The sequence below is a fragment of the Passer domesticus genome, chromosome 4 (assembly GCF_036417665.1).
Source record: "Passer domesticus isolate bPasDom1 chromosome 4, bPasDom1.hap1, whole genome shotgun sequence".
NCBI lineage: Eukaryota > Metazoa > Chordata > Aves > Passeriformes > Passeridae > Passer > Passer domesticus.
Window position 1 is genome coordinate 33,435,160 of NC_087477.1, and position 13,086 is coordinate 33,448,245.

At 41.3% G+C, this 13,086-nt stretch overlaps 1 protein-coding gene across 35 annotated transcripts in view; it reads left to right on the forward strand.

The window, feature by feature from the left end:
- The window catches only part of BMPR1B (bone morphogenetic protein receptor type 1B), a 237,721-nt gene that overhangs the window by 160,516 nt on the left and 64,119 nt on the right, over nt 1-13,086 (forward strand). Inside the window, exon 1 of one of the 35 annotated variants that reach the window (XM_064417026.1) lies at nt 6,695-6,760. The exons of the other annotated variants lie outside the window; for them this stretch is intronic. The gene's annotated coding sequence lies outside the window, so the exon portion shown is untranslated. Of the gene's footprint in view, nt 1-6,694; nt 6,761-13,086 lie in introns of those variants that run through there. 35 annotated transcript variants of the gene reach the window in all.

The window sequence follows — 13,086 nt, forward strand, 5'->3', positions numbered from 1 at the left end:
GGTGATAAAATATGAGATGAACCATCTCCAGGAGGAACAAGCAACTTAAAATTTGGGGGATGGTTAGAGAGGACTTCAACAAGAGGAGACAGAAAACAGAAAATAAAATAATACATATAAAAAGAAGAAGCAAATTGAATTCTTCCATTTAACCTTTTACATAATAAAAGACAGGAGACATCCCAATGAAATTAAAAAGCAATGCGTTTAAAAATTAATAAAAAGCAAATACCTTTTATTGGAGACAGGAATATGGACAAACTGAGCTATTGCTCTGATCTGTTGTGTCAGCACAGGCATTGCAAAAGTATGTGACCTTTTGAGGAAGCCTTTAGCTTCTGTAGCTGGGTACAGTTCTGTTTTGCCCCGGTCTGAGACATCTGGCCAGAAGGCAGCCCTGGCCCAGCAGCTGGGTGGTGCAGGTGCTGTGGCAGTGGTAGTTGTGGTAGATACATTGCTGTGAGGTGGCTGTGTGGCTCCCACCTTGTGAGGACAGCTTCCAGTTGAAGAACCACGTGTAAGAACTCATTGCAAGATAAGGCAGCATATGACAAAACCCCTATAAATATTGGTTTCTGGTTTATTGGGTCAAACATGTGCAAGCTCCATTAACTTTACTTTTATGATGTTGGTTCCTTACCCAAATAAAGTCAGCCTAGCAAGTTTTAGTAAAGCTAAAGGTACAGTCTTCCCTCACACATTTAGATTTTGATCCAGGTTGTCAGAGTAATGGACTTTTATTCATATCATAGAATAACTCATAGGTAATGACATTTGAAACCAACAAATTAACATCTGTGTGTATGTGTGTTTGTGTGTATGCTTATACTGATACAACAAAAGTAATTTCTTTTCATCAAAACATTATAAGTTTTAGTTTTTAACCAAGGGGGGGAAAAGCCATGGACTCAATCATATTAATCTGGGTAGGCCTTCTTACTGGAATGATTATTTTTTTAAACTATTTTTTTAAACTCTGAATGCTGTGTAGCCAAAATCTTTCAAAGGAACCCTTCAACTAAGACTGAACACAGCTTTATAGACTGGACACTTGGACCTAAACCTCAGCCCTTAGTTAGCATACCATATCCTGATCCCCACATGTGATGAGATGGATGGTGTGGTATTTTAAAAAGAATCTGGCTCAACACATGATGCGCAGCCACAGAAGGCCCTCACTAGGAAATGTACCTCCCAAAGGCAGTGAGTGTCTATGCTAGTGCTGTGAATGGCTTCGATTAAATACCACTGAAAGTGGTAGTGGATTTCTCCATGCTATCATCTTGGGTATCATGCCTGAAAACCACATCCTTCTCAATACAGTTTTCCTGTGGTTTAATCCAAAGGTCTTTTCACTTTTCTTGGCAGTGTGCTGCTCTTTTTTCTCAAGGGTCAATCACTTTTGATATATAACTAAGAAATAAGTAGCCCTACATTGGAAGGAAAAAACCTTAACCAACCATCTGTGGAAAAGCAGCAGAACCTCCCCATCGTCAGATGCATCATACTGTGAACTGATCTCCTAAACTGCAGCAACAAACCCTCCATCATTAAAAGCATCTAAAACTGAAAATAGAAAACATACTGAACTCTTCAGGGCATCCTGTCCAAGGCTTTGGTTGATGAGTATTTGGATTTTTTTATTTATTTACTTTGAGTCACATGAGAAGAATGCCTTAGCTTACTGTTACTGCTGGAGTAGCCAGCTGTAGAAGAAAGTAAGTTTACATGGCCTAAGTAAGTTTCAGAGTTAAAAAGCGTGATCTAGGAAAGCAAATCATACTTTGTTTTGAGAGTAGTAATTTCATGTAGTTTACATATATGGGGAATAAAAGGTGTTTGAGAACTAGGTATGGTGGCTTATTTGGGAAGTTTGTCTGTTTCCATGAAAGTCTGCAGACTGTAGAGTCAGTTTTATCTGTAAGGATGATACTGCATGAGAATTTAGACTTTACAAATTAAGAAAGGCCCCACTAGTAAATACTTTTGGAGAAGCACATGAATCACCTGCTTGTGCTCTTATTTCCTCCCAAGTCTCACAATTTCAAATGAAAACGCAGAAAAAAGCAGGTGATTTCTAAAACCAGTTGTAGTTCTTGTGAAATCAGGAAAGATGAGTCAGTCATTACAACAGATGAAATGTTTTGGTCGTCAGTGATGGTTATAGTATATTCTTTATAAAAGCACGTGTTAATTTGTGATAATGAGCATAAGTATTTGTGTGTGGTGAAGAATAATTCATGAGTTCTTAAGGAAGTAATTTGATTGAAGGTATGTTTTGAAAATACTGTGGGTTTGGGAATCAGTTTAAGAACCAGCTTTGGTTTTGTAGATACGGGGCAACTAAGAGACGGAAGAGTTTTGGTGTTTGGCTTTTATTTAATGGGCCTGGCAAGCCTTTTGTTCACTTCCCCTCCTCCCGACAGTCTGCACACTGTCCGCCCCAATTTGTTAAAGACGAATTGTTGCCCGTGGTAACTGCAGAGAATTTGTTGAAAAGAACACTTTTAGAGGACAATGGGCCTTAAATATACTGTGGCACAGCTTTAAACTTTATTAAGTCTGTCTTGGACTACGCTCTCCTCTCCCGAGTTAAGGGAAGAAAAGTTTGGCAGCCTCCACGCTGTGAGCGTGATTGATGCCCAGAACATCTGAGGGACTTTTGTGTCCACATGCTCTCTGTGAGTGCATAATGTGTGAATGCTCAAAGAAGGTCAGCCCTTATCAGATGTAATCTAGGCCTGAAAGCAGATCAACAGTGACAGTCATACCCCATAAGTGAGAACACAAATCATCCTTGCGTGCTTTGGACAAGTTATGGGATTTTCTCCCTTGCTCCTGTTTTACCCTTTCCAAATGGGGTGTGTGTATGTCAGAGCGGAGGGGAAACTTTGGCAGATCTCTGGGGAAAAAAAAAGAGAGACAAAACCCAGAGGAATACGTGCCTGGAATACTGGATGGGACCCTCAGCTGGGCCACAAGGGCAAGGGGGCTGTGCAAGGCAGTGGCTGTCCCTGCACAGGGTTGGGGTGTGCGGCTCCTCTCAGGCTGCTGGGGCAGCATCCCCGCTGGTAGACCAAGGCAAGAGGCAGGAAAATTGGGTAAAAGAGGTTCAATTCACATCTCCAGTACCTTTTAAGAGTCTTTTCAGAGATTTCTAAGCACGTCACAGCTTTTGTTTTCTGCCTGTCCCTGGGATTGAAGGCTTCAATTTTTCAAAGTGGAGTGAAAACATCTTTTTTATTCTTTTTGAGTTTGTGCTCCATGGAGGGGGATGCTGTGTTTCACCACAGAGTGAAAAAAGATGGTAGAGAATAATGCCTTAAGGAATTCATTTCTGCCAGCTTTTCTGGAGAAAGCAGATGTAAGTGGGTTTAATCTGAAGGAAGAGTCTCCCATTTGTGAATATTACTGTAGTTTAAGTACTGGATTGCTTTTTGTCTAGGAAAACAAAGAGAGCAGCAATGAAATGTTGTTAATTTAGACTTTTTGATTTGTGCTTCTGCTTAGAAAAGGATTTTAATAGGCAAAGAGCTTTTACAGAGCACAAAATATATAGGGAAATAGCATAATTAGCAGGAAGAAATAAAAGATACCGTTACATCATTGACAACATTAACAACTATGGAAACAATGATGTCATCCTCTAAGATGGGAAATTTTTTTCCCACACTTATGATGACTTGAAAAATTTCTTTTTGTTTTTAGAAGTATAATGTCCCTCTCAGGACAATAATTTGCAATACTTTTGCTTGCTTATGCACTCTTTTTATGGAAGTGTACAATACTGGTGTATTCCCTGGGATTGAGGGGAAGATCCATGATCACTGACAGCCTGCCCACAGACCTTGTAATTACACCACATTATTGCTCACTTCATTGACTTATTTTGCTTTGTGCTTTAACAGTAACAGGAGTGTCCAGCTCCTTGTTGAAAGGCACAATAAAAAAGATCCCGGTGTTGCAGTGCACACCTTGAACTCTTAACAGAAACTTGAGCAGGGAGACTTCTTTCTTCCCTTCCCTGTGCTGTCACCTCTTTGTTCTGCTGCATGGGACAATGTTTTTCACAGTAAGGTGTGAAACTCGGGAATACTATACAGGAGATGAAATCTCTTCTGTCATCAAGTTCATGACAATAATATCCTGAGCTACCATATTAAGTTTCTCCACCACCTCATTTCTCTTCAAAAAGTGATCAAGGTGTGTCTTAAAAGTAACTTATGCTTTCTTTTTGGCCACTGTCCCAAAGCAGAGTATCACCTAATATCCATATACCCAGGATGGATGTGCAAAGAACCACCTCATATACAGAGATACATCATTGGCTCTGTCTTTTAGGACTCCTCCTGCCACCCACACCTAACAAACACCTGCTGGGCACTGATTGTAAACACTTGCTTCAATCTGCACAAGAAATTCCTTTCCTTGATGCATTGATTCTGCTGACATCCTAGAAGCATTTTAGTTGGATTCCCCATACTTTCAATGGCAGTTTTTCAGATTCAGACATTTGCTGCTATGAATTCATCTAAGTCCTTTAAGGTCACACAGCTGAGGCTTGTGGTGCCCCTCCCAAGTGTCCAAAACAGTGATAATCTTCCATCTTGCAGTCAAAAAGGTTGAAGGAGTGACATCCTGTGTTTGACATGGGAGGAATGGTCTGCTCTGTAGTGTTCAATGCGTGATATGTGGCAACTTGGGATTTTTAATTTTGCTAGCAAATATTTTAAATGGTGTCAGCAGATGACAAAGCATTATTTTAACACGTTTTTGTATGGGATTTTGGGAAGGAAATGCCTAGCATGCTTTTTGAAGACCACAGGTAGGTTAAAGAGGAATTTTGAAACTAAGGTAATTTTTCCCATGGAAACTGATCTGCATGGAGCAAATCTGTAATTTGTCTTGTTTAGACACTACCGTGTTACTTTCTTGCCATATATTACAATGAAAACGTGAGAAAGACTGAAAAATTATATTGATTGTATTCAGAATTATTGTATTCACATAAACTATGTATTCCATTCATGTGTGTAGAAATGAATGTCTATGTTGCAGTTGCATTGTTAGTTGGTATAGTAATCAAACAGGTAATAAGAGTTTTAAACAAAAGGATAAGGGAAAGAAAAATTCCCACTAATCACTAGAAAGATGAGAGCAATGCTTATCACATTTATGATATCTATTGATATATTTATTTATCATTATTATAGCTGTTTGTATATTTATATTTATTTATATTTATGATACCTATAGATATATTTATTTATATTTATATTAAGATATATTTATTATGATATTATAGTTTATGAATGCTGTGGCCAAATTACTCTTAGTCAAATAAAAGTGATTTTTATTCTGTTATTAGTAATTGTTGTTTGACAGCTGCTAGGTGGCCACTTCAAAGATTTCCATTTTGCTAAGCATCATCAAAGATGTTGATCTTTCCCAGAAAGTTTCAGGGGAATTACTTATTTGAAGCAAAACACCATTTGAAGTGTGGTAATGGAATTTACCCACTGAGATGCCAGGCTTCTATAAGCTACAGCAGTTCAGTACCAGTGCCAAACTGACCAAACATTGTTGCAAGTGACCTGATGACTCAAAATCCCTCCTTTTGCCACTCTTATAGACAAAATTATTAGTGCTGTCATTAATTATTACTATATATCAATACAGAGTTTAATTGTAAATAGCTAGCTTACCCGTGCTCAGGTTTTTGGTTTTTTTTGCTTAGTGGTAGTTGGGAGCCTCTTTTTATTATGGTACATCACTTTTTTTAAATTTTCCCATTGTAATGCTGTGTTTTAAGGCATTTTAAGGATCTCACTTGTGTTTTGCTCAAGAGCATAGACCACATACTTCTGCTCCTCGATGGCATAACAGTTGCTTAAAACACTTGTTCCTGTCTTAAGGGGCAGATGTATAGATGGTTCAAAAGCTGTGTGGATGTGGCGCTAGGGGATGTGGTTTAGGGGTGAACATAGTGGTGCTAGGTCAGCTGTTGGACTTGATGATCTTAGAGTCTCTTCAGACTTAAATGCATTCTGTGATTCTGTGAGTTTGCATCCATGGATGACCTGCTGGTGTAGAGGTCTATAAACCCTAGCCATAGATGAGGCGGCTTTGTTTTAGTGCTCCCGGCGGAGGAGCGAAACAACTGCGGTGCATGTGTGACTGTGAGGGGTGAGGTTAAACCCCTCTGCGCGGCTGAGTCACTAACAGGCTTACAGGCAAACCCTGCACTTCGCAAATATCGAAGCGGCTCACTCAGCCCTTGAATGATGACACCAGCTCGGAAGTGTCCGTAGCAGCTGTCCGGTGACAAGCTGCGGGGAGGTAGAGAATAATGCCTCCGTTCTGCCGCCGCGCCGGGCAGGAGCGGAGGTCCCGGTTCCTGCCCGCTCCCGGCTGCCACCCGAGCGCTTTCTGCGCGGGGCAGGGTCGCGTTCCGCGGCGTTCCGCGGCGTCTTCCCGGCCAGAGGAAGCGCTTGATGTGCGGAAGCCCGAAGGCGTTTGGCGGGACGGCTCCGGCTTCCTTGCGAGGCTGGGGCTGCGCCGGGGCAGGGCGAGCCCAGGGGTGCCTGTGGCTGTCCCTTTGTGTCCGGCGGCGGGGCTCAGCCCGGCGGGTGGGGCTGCCCTGCCCGCAGGAGCCGCCGGGGGCGGGGGCGCGGAGGCGGCGGGGCCGGCGGGCGGAGCGGAGCGGGGCCGGGCCGGGGCTGGGGCCGGGAGCTGGCGCGGCGCTGGCTGCACGCCCGAGGTGAGCGGGGAGGGAGCGGGCGGCGGGAAGGTGCCCGCGGATGGGCGAGGGCAGGAGGATTTTAGCTGCGGGCTGCTGTCCTGGCCCTGCGGGGTGCGGGGGATGCTCCGGAGGCGCTCGGCGTGCGCGGTGGGGCGGCGGGAGCTGCTGCTCTCGCTGCTGCTCCCTTTCTGATAGCGCAACTCGAAGAAAAAGTTTTAAAGGAGATGTGTAGCATTAAATCTGCCCTTAGAAATCTCCAGCGTTTCAGGCTTATGCTTTTTGTAACTTTTGTCTGGTTACCGCTTTTAGCAGCGAGGGCTTTTTTTATTAGTAGCTATAGACTTAGGAAACGTGCCGATTTCGTAGGAAGACTGAATTTGTTCATGTTTAAGTCTTAGCAGGAAAGCATCATGCTAATTGTATGGGAAAATGCCGTATTTACCCACCAAGATGCAAAAATTGGCCAAAGCTAATAAGAAAAGGCACTAATTAGCAGTAAGCAGAGATTGCTGTAAGGCAGAATTGTGATTGACAGCAGAATCATAGCAGTTTTAGTCATTATAGAGATGAAAATAAGGAGTGTATTAGAGGATTTGAAACGTACTTACAAAGCTGAATTTGAAAACAACTTCTGGGCGCAGTAAATGAGCTGATGTGTTTTTGGGATGGTTTTTTTTGAGTTTATAAATGTGTTTATAGTAGTGCTTTATTCATGTACTAATGTTCTTTGGAAGAACTATGAAATTACTGTCATTAAAGACTCATTTTTCTGTTAAGCTTGGTGTCTCATGAAAAAGGGTAAGTAATTTAATGAAATAGTCCTGAATGTTTTGGCTTAAGATGTTTTCATTATGAAGCAGTTAGCTAAAAAGCTGATAATCATATCTGAAAGGAGGAAAAAATATGCATAGCAAAGAAGTTTTTTTTTCTTTTCCCCCGTAAGGTTCTGTTAACTAACTAGGTAAACTGTGACTTCACCTGCAGCCCTTCAGGATCAATCATGAGTTTTCCTGATGCTTCAGGAGGTTTTATTCTGGCTTCCTTAGTAAGATACACTAAAACTAAGGAGTAGAAGAAACAGCAGTGCCACTCGTGCAGTCCATTTGTCCTGGAAGCTTTCATGTGGTGGGAAGCGGGTGCAGTGTCCATGGGAACAGCTGGGCTTGGGGAGAGCGTGGTAGATGGCAGAGCAGGATTCTGAGCAGCAGCTGGTCTGCAGGAGTCCTGACCACGTGTAACAGTGTGTGCAGTTCAGATTCAAGCTTGCAGTCCTCGGTCAGTCATTTTCTCCTTGAATCACAAAACAGCTGTACTGGTGTTTTTTTATCTAATGTTTGACTTCGTTTTCAGCCATCACTGCAGAGGCTGTGTATGAGGCTTAGGAGTGAGAATGCCACACAGTTGAGCGTGGGCTGAACACATTTTATGGACTTTGGGTGATACTGAAAAACGAGTTTGAAACTGTTAACTGGTGCTGTTCTTCCTAAGTGATACTTGTGTGACATGGAGGCTCTGGAAAAACTGCAGTCACACCTGACTGACCAGTCCTGGATATCTTTGCAGGGGCCCTCAGTATTCTGGCAGCACCCTCTGCTGCCGAAGTGGAGAGTGCAGCTGGGGCTGCATCAGCTTCCCTGAAACCAGGAGCCAGGAATGTACCTGAGCCTTATGGGGTTTTCTGTTCCCTTTTGAAATTTTGATGGCTGGATGTTTTGACACTTTTCTTTGTATGTGATCCCTTGAAATCAAGGGGAATCCTAGCTTATCCTCAGAGTTATCCATACCAAAATAATATGCTCCTGAAGATACTGAGAATCTTGGTGCAATGACCCTCAAGGAAATAGTATATATTCTGATATAGGAGCATCTGCAAGGGGATCAGGCAGATCTGTGGAAGAAATGCAGTAGGCTACTGAAAGATGTGTACAGAAAACTTAGGTTGTCCAGAAGAAACCAAGATTTTTCCCTCTCTGCAGAATTTCAGGCACAAATATGAGCATGCAAAAATTATGTCAGATGAAAAGATCCTCAGATACAGTGTCTTATCAACTGTGTAATTACAAGTGTCAGTAGGAGATTCCCAGTAATTTGAAACCTAGCTGCTTCTGAGTTCACTGTTTGCATTTGAAATACATTCCCAACTTTCTGGCAGTCGGGAGTCAAATCTCCTCTTGGTTTTTGAGCACTTGTACAAACTTCTTTAGGAAATGAAACTAATATCTTGTTCAGCACAGGGTTTTTTCTCTTCCCAAGGACTGTGTGTTTCTTGTTTGCCAGCACTGCTCAGAGGGTGAGAGGTTTGTACTGGGGAATCTTTGCCAGGGAATGCCCACTGTTTTCCCAAAGGTGCTTTCAGCAGCTCCAGCCCAAAGTCTTTCAGCAAATAAAGACAAAGTGATAGCAACTGAAGCTGAGTGCTTGAGGATAATTTTAGGAGCTAAATCTGTGGGGGAAAAAAAAACAACAAAAACAAACAACAAAAACCTTGGTAAGCTATGCATTGTATAATTGTATTTATATATTTATTTCTTTTTAATTAAAAATCATGATGACACTTTGCTACCTTCTAACTTTTGGGTTATGGGTCAGTTTCAAGACTAGAAATTGTTGTGGAAAGAGTTGAAGATGAAAGTAGGAGGTCTTCTAAGTAATTCAGGCTATGCCTCAGGCTGAGAACAAGATTTTCTAAAGCTTTATTAATTCTAGCTTTAATTTGCTTAGTAAATACTAATGTTAAGAACATAAATAAAATAAATACTAATGTTAAGAACATTCTTTATCCCCTCAAAGCTTCTGTTTCCTTGCAGCATGATCCCAGTGAGGACATGAATTGCTCACCTTTGGAGTTTGCCTTTTGCCTGTACATGTACCTGGGGAGATCCTGATGATTCCACATGGTTATTAAAATCAGATATAGTTAGATCATTAATGTAGTGACTGATTTGCACTAGATGCCAAGAGTTTATTTAATCTCTCTTTTACCAACATTTGGCCTTCCTTCAGTGATGAGGAGACCACAGGTTTCCAGGAAATAATTTCCAGTGTCTCCTTATTTTCCACCTCTAGAAAAATTTGTCTTAAGTCAAAGACAAGGCTGGTTGTCTTTGTGCTAGTTCAAACCCAATTCTATTTGTCTGGTCTTGAGTATTTCCAGTTACTTTTGCTGAACTTTGCTGTGCATTTTTCAGTCTCTCTGTATGTTCCTCAAAATGCAGAACTGAGACCTGAATATTTCTTCATTTGTGCAATCACTTTTGTGTGTGCGTTGTCAGAATGGCTGTATATTGTGTTATACTGTCTTAATAGCACTCCAGCTTCTCCCAAAAATTTCTCCCATTTCTTAAGAACATTTTTGAATGCTGGCTTCATCCTCTAGTTCACTTGTGATCCTACTTGCCTTATGTCTACAAGGCCTATGTTTTATCCTGCAGGGAATGGAAATGTTTTTGACATGGTTTGTTTGTGACCAGTGTTGGCTGCTGCTCATGTCTGTCTGTTGGAGTACTTTTGGCTGAATTTAATCTTCTCTAAACTTGAGATCAAAGTGTAAGGAAGAAAAGCAGAGCAGTTCACGCAGACTGAACCGCAGCTCTTATGTTCAGGCTTTTGAGCTGAGCACTGTTTTCTGCTTCTATCCCGCATTGCAAACTTACTGAGGGTAATTTTTCACGCTGGAATTTTGACTTAAGAAGATTCTTGTTTGTTTGAAAACTGAATTGTAAATAATGTAGGCCAAAAGCTAATTTAACTGAATGGTTAGAAAAAGTGCTTACTTGAGCTCAGTTATGCAACTTAGAGGGATGTACTGTCAAGGGAACTGGTGACTAATGCTCTTTTTACCAAACCTGTCTCTTTTTTTAAAAACTCTTTTTTATCCCATAATCTGAGCAAAGGTCATCCCCCCCCCCAAAAAAAAAAAAAAAAAAAAAAAAAAAGAAGAAAGAAATGTTTCATAAGAGGCTGAGCTTTGGGGCAAAATCGTGGTTTTGGCCTAAATCCTTTGCATCTGTTACTGCATAGCTGTACCAGTCCTATACATGGAATGAAGTGTAAGCCATAACTTAAAAATGGAGCTTTATGAAAATCCTGAGGTTTTCCTGCCCATCTTACCCATGTGGGATGGAGGCAGGATATAGACTTGGCTGATTTTTCCATCTTCCTCTACTACCACTGGTGGCATCACGAGTGGTTCTACAAATGAGCATCTTTTGAGTAGTCAGAAAGTTGGCTGTGATGTGGCCTTGTCCTAAAGTGATGCAGGGAAATCATAGAGAAGTCTTTCTGAATGAAAGAGTGTAGCACTTGTGAAAAATAATGGGGAGAAAGCATGAGAAAACTGAGCAGGACCCAGCTGTGTCTTTTAGGAGAAGCTTATGCCTCTTGGTGTACCCCAGCCTCACACTGTGGGATGACATATCAGCCTTCATGATTAATGGATCCAAAGCCAGAGAGACTCTAAGCAGAGGTAATTGTCAATTATTTTTGCAATCTGGTAAATATATAAACCTGATGCAATGAAATTTTTTTGTATAATTATTTGTCAGACAGTTCACTCACTGCTTAAGGGATTTAGCAGTCAATTCTGTACTTTGATGTAATGCAAAAGAATTTCATGTCCACCTGCTGGTCTGGTTGTTGTCTGGAGAAGTGCCAGGCCTCCACATCCACCTCTGGCATTTGTTGCTCCTTGATGCATTTTGGAGACTTAGAGGTTAAAATTGTGGGAATTAGGAGATAGGACCTGGAAAGCATGAGGATAGGTAACCTTTGGGCTCTGTTACTTCAGAGGTAGCTGTGTTGGTGTAGTTGTACAGCAAGCATTTAAAGTAATAATTGTTCATCTGTAAACTGATCCTAGTTACCATACAGGGAAATCCACTTAAAGTTTGAGCCCAGCTGTTAAATGCATAACCACGTCTGTGTTCACGAGGTTCAGACCACAGCTGTTATACGGCATCCCCGGGTATTAATCTCTCACTGTTAATCAGCAGCGCAAGTAGCTTAAGGTGAGCATTACAGATGCTTGAAACTCATCTCTTCAGCATCATATCTGGAGGGAAGATGGCAAATACTTGAGTCTTTACTTCTTTCATTCCCTCCTTCCTTGTTTTTCTAGGAGATACGGTTCAACTCAGGCCATAAGAAAAGTACTTTGCACCACTTGTTCTGAATTGGAGTTTATCACCCTCACCTTGACAGAGATATTGGATTTGAAGGCCTGACATGTTTTGCAGTGTAACAAACACTTCACTTGTGTGATTTTTGAATGCCTGTTCCAGATTTATCACTAGAAAGTGGAATACTTAAGTGGAGTAAAACTAGATGTGCTATGTGTTAGCCCAAAGAGCCATGAAGTGTGTAAAAGACCTGTGTGATTTTAAGCTTAGATGGACTTTTTGAGACACATGGGACTACTCTCTTCCTTGAGTTATTTGCAGAAATGGAGACTTAATTCCTTTAAAAAATAAACAGGGCTAGTGTGTTGGTTTAGTTATCCAGACTAAGGGCAGTCTTGTCTTTTTATGAACCTGTATTTGCAGCTCTTCTATTTTTTAGCATTTGACACTGGAAACTGTACTGGACATATTTTCTAATGCTACTGATGTTTATGATGTTTGTCTGTGGAGTTACTGTGATACTGCAGTGGCACTGGTCATCTCTCAGCAGATTTTGGGCTTTTGCTTCAGACACAATGTATTCTTGTATGAAGTCAAAACGTGCACACTAAGCAAATGTATTGTTCTTCCTGTGCTGAAATGTGGCTTTGCATTGGCTTGGCAGTGTAAAAGGTACTCGAGCCATAGCATATAAACATTCCATGAAAAGGAAATAGGATATTCATTGCTCCTCTTTTGAAAGAGACTTTGGGAAATGTTGCTTGCTGGGCTTCTTCAAATAAACTCCTGATCTCCTTTGGGACAGCTCTGCTGTCCTGGCTCATCCGGTGCCCCTGTAATGCACTCAGGAGGTGTTTAAGGAGCACAGGGGTGATGGGAAGTGTTAGATTTGTCTCTGTTCCTGCTTTGCTGAAGTTAATGACCTTCTGGTTTCTGTTTTAAAAACATTCAGTGAGCTGCACAGAGAAGTGCAGCCCCTTTATTACTAATCCACAGTATAAATATTAGCCTTTTGTACTAATTTCGCTTTGCTAAGAACATCACATCTGTGAGTATTAGGTCATAGTTCTGTATTCAGAAGGATATTTGTATCAGGCAGGATTTTGAAGTAATAGAGTGCCAAATGATCACAAAGATTAACTTGTAAAAATTTTTTTCTGGGTTTCTCAATTCCCCAAAGGAGAGAAAAGAGCATATTGAATGGGAATGCTACCCTTTCCAAGACAG